This window comes from Protomyctophum bolini (assembly GCF_963924005.1).
Source record: "Protomyctophum bolini genome assembly, chromosome: 20".
Lineage (NCBI taxonomy): Eukaryota > Metazoa > Chordata > Actinopteri > Myctophiformes > Myctophidae > Protomyctophum > Protomyctophum bolini.
In genome coordinates, this window is record NC_137881.1 from 37,875,185 (window position 1) to 37,879,380 (window position 4,196).

Sequence of the window (4,196 nt, forward strand, 5' to 3'; positions counted from 1 at the left end):
GCGTACTACCCACCACCCGCCAAGAGAGAACATGCTGTGAAATCTATATCGAGGTAATGTACATCTGATAATTTTTCTGATGACTCCCAGGTTGTAGTTCTAGTTGTGTCAATCTTAATGGCTTAGATTTTGATCACTAAGTATTTATAACCGTATACGTCACAGCGTCTCGGAGTAGTAACCTACAGAACTGTGTGCAAAGTAAATGTTTAGGTTGTTTTGAGAGCACATCCACAGCATGCTACAGAGTCTCTACAATGAACGTAGCATGTCTGTTGGAATAACTGCATCATGACGGTCCTGGTGAACAAAAAAGCTCATTAAACTTTTTTTTTTTTTTACTTTAGCGGTGGGCCGCTGGCCAGTTTGAACAACTCTTACACAAAAGTGAATGCAGGTGCCTTGCATAATGTGTCCAATCTGGCCATAACGACACAGCAACACAAACGGATCAACTCGGAGCAGCCGGAACACGACTGTGCGAGGTCGGCGCACACAGAACCCACCGAGAGAGAACATGCTGACAAATCTACATCAAGGTAATGCACTTCTGTGTTTTTTTCCTGATGATTCCCAGGTTGTAGTTATATAACTTATAAGTTGTATCAATCTGGTTTAACCCATTTAGACCCGAGTTAAAAACATTCACTTTGAAAGAATATATATTCATAGATTTGCGCCACATTTTTACGATAAAAAAAAAATAGCAGACCTACAAGCTCGTAGCGTGCAGATCTGCTATTTTTCATTAGCTAAATTATAACATAATGTTTAAAACACCAAAATGGGTTAAGGCCGAAACGGCGGTTAGTAAAAACAGTGAGATGTGAGTCGCTTACCACCACTGCGTGATGTTCACAGCACCTCAAAGGCCCTTATAAAACAAGGCTCCAGACTTCCCAAAACAACTTGGTCAGGCTACTACTTGGCCTCACTGCCCGAACCCACCTCACCCCTGCCCATTTTAGGGTTGATGACAGAGTACAGCATCTTGCAATGGGTCATCTTGCACCTGTCTAAATACTTCCTTATTGTCAACAAAGTTCACACCCACGCCAGAGGGAGTTCAACAAACCATGCTCAACCCAGATTCGGCATAAACAAGGGACTAAATTAATTTCACTCCTATGCCACCAAAATGTGGAACGCTCTACCGCTCTCAAAGGGCACCAACGGACTGCTGCAATTCGAAACTGGCCCCCGTAAAATCAGAATCCTCTCCCTCTTACTGAATAAGTTTCTTTTCCCTTTTTTACCTCCTTACATGACGCACATGTATATTTGTACGTCTCTAAATGTTCTGATGAATTGAAAATGGTGGACCCTGTTGTGAACAAGTGTAATGCTTTATCAGTGTCTTGTCCACAGTAAGTCTTTGTATTGAGTTGTGCTTTCATGTTGAAATGTACCCATTCTGCAAACTGTTAATAAATTAATCAATCAATCAATGTCATGTTGTAGTTGTCTGTGGTCACCTTATCATCTAACTTGAGTATGAATAGGCCTTTTAGAAGCCTTGGATTGTGATCACTATTCATAACCGCATGTGCATCAGTGTCTCTAGGAGTAGTGACCACAAAACTACGTGCAAACATTTAGGTTGTTTTGAGAGCACATCCAAAGCATGCTACAGATGTCTCTACAATGACTGTATGTAGGCTAATAACTGCATCATGCCAGTCCCGGTGAACATCTCCCAATTGAAACATAAGCTCATTAAACAATTCCTGACTTATTTTTTTTCTGTAGCGGTGGGCCGGTGGCCAAACGGATCAAGACCGAGCAGCCAGAACACAAAGTTGCGAGTTCTGTACAACCAAAACCCACCAAGAGAGGACATGCTGACAGATCCACATCAAGGTAGTGCACTTCCCTGAGTATCCTCTAGAGGGAGCAGTTTGGTCAATGAACCAAAGATGAGAACATGTAAAAACATTTGATGATACTGTTATTATTTTGCCCACATATCATATGAGCAAATGCAATCATATTTATTCATGCAAATACATGTTTTGGTAATTTTGCTGGCTTTTCAGCTTTTATCCAGATGTTTAGAGAGTGGACATGCAGTAAATGGTCCAGCCTGTCGGTAATCGAACCAAAGAGTGCGTTAGGCACTCCAGCTCTGGTCCATAGCACCGATGACTTCCGGGGCTCGCATAAATGCAGACCAGCCTCTCGTCTAAATAAAATCACACCCCTGTGAACTGAGTGGTGCATGGACCAAAGCCATATGCACCCTAAACCAGTGTTGTTTTCGTCGACTAAAACTAAGACGAAAAATGTTCGTCGACTACCTTTTTTCACTCACAAAAACGAATGGAAACTAAATGAAAAATTAAGCTACGATGACTAAAACTAAGACTAAATATACTGACAATTTCGTAGACAAATAAAAACTAGACTAAAATGTTAGGAAGGGACTAGTGGACAAGATATCCAGTATAAGTCATTTTACACTTTGGTTGCATGCTGAAAATAGCCGATCTACAAGCTCACAACGCGTCGCGTTGTGAGCTTGTAGATCGTCTATTTTCAGCAAGTGTAAAAACACTCATTACGACGGCATCAAGGCCCGCCAAAATACATTTTAGTCGACTAAATCAACTGTAGATTTAGTCGACTAAAATCTTATGACGTTTAGTCGACTAAAACTAGACTAACACTAAGACATTCCAGGTGACTAAAATATGACAAAAACTAAATGAAGTTTCAGTCCAAAGGCTATGACTAAACTAAAATAGAAATTTGCTGCCAAAAACAACACTGCCCTAAACACCGCGTTTGTGGTGTTCCATCCCTCCAATAGAGTTGTAGAGACTTGCAGAGTGAAGTCTATTATGCAAGACGCATTGAAGCTATTCTGGTGGTTTGTGGTGAGGTGACCCAACACAGTACTTATGCTGCTGGTTTTTGAGTGGTGCGACCACTCCAAGGAACAGCAATGTCACTATGGGACTATGTTACTATGTTTAAAGTACCAGTAGGGGCAACAGTGGCACTGTTGTGCCAGAAACAGAGAGAAAGAGAGATAGTGCTGAACTGTTGCCTGAGAGAGAGAGCGAGAGAGAGGTTCACACAGCTGTGATTTTTTTCCTTTTCAATTTGTTGTCTGTCTAAACTGAGAACTTGATGTAATTAAACCAACCTCACCAAGTCCACATCCCCATTTGTGAAAGCATATATTATTTGGTGAATAAAATAATGCCGATGATGACGCTATTTTACATACTGTCAACCTTGATTGGAAATTAGAATCAACTTTATTGTCACATCACGGTCTCACAAGTAACAGTGGATGAAATTAATTTGTTTGTGCATAGTTCCCCACGTGTCGTTATTCTAAGGAGACAAAAAAGATGTATGGGTTGCATGATCATATTTATTTTACTCTTGCAGACCAACGGTTGAAAATGAGTGGCTGCAGAAGAAGCTAGCCTACATTGACATGGTCAAAAGACACATGACTGAGCATCCTGCTGATGCACAGAGTGAGTATATTATAATGCACATCTTCCCATCTTATCCAGCAACTTGTAGCCTTCATAATATGCATGTGTATTATTTAACCCATTCTGAGCGGGAACCCCTTTTGGTGTTTGAAAGCTATTGAAAAATAGCTACGCTATGCTGAAAGGTCGTGAAAATGTGGCGCAAATCTTTGAATATATTTTCTTTCAGAGCCAACGTTTTTATGTCAAATCTTTGCTATTGTGGGGTCGCTGGAACACCATATTTTCAGATAGGGGGAGGGGGGGGGGGTCGGCCAATTACATATATTATTTGGGGGTCCTTGACATGAAATATTGAGCACCATTGATAAAGAAAAATAGGTATTTCAGAAAACTGATTTAGAAGACCTTTGTAGAACCGTCCTCGGGTCTAAATGGGTTGTTTTTGTTCTCATTCCCGGCTAGTCTCGACAGTCACACACGCAAAGACAGAGTTGCTGAACCTGATGACCCATGTGGCCGGACAGCCACGTTCTGACAGCACACAATGGCAGCATCCATCTGACCTCACATGCAGGTATTTCATCCGCTCATCGATTCTCTCTCTCTCTCTCTCTCTCTGTGTGTGAAAACATACAATTAAAATCATTCTGATGATGATGGTATGGATTGGCAGTAGCTTTAGGTAGTAAGGGTTGCGTCGTCATTTTTTTTACTGTTCCAGACCAATAGGTGAAAGCGGTT

The 4,196-nt window shown here is 41.2% G+C and overlaps 1 long non-coding RNA gene across 1 annotated transcript; it reads left to right on the top strand.

The window, feature by feature from the left end:
* On the top strand, positions 1-1,859 carry LOC308335112. The gene is made up of 3 exons (XR_013965978.1): positions 1-53; positions 348-539; positions 1,750-1,859. It is a non-coding gene; the product is annotated as an uncharacterized lncRNA (long non-coding RNA).
* The last annotated feature ends 2,337 nt before the right edge of the window (positions 1,860-4,196 follow it).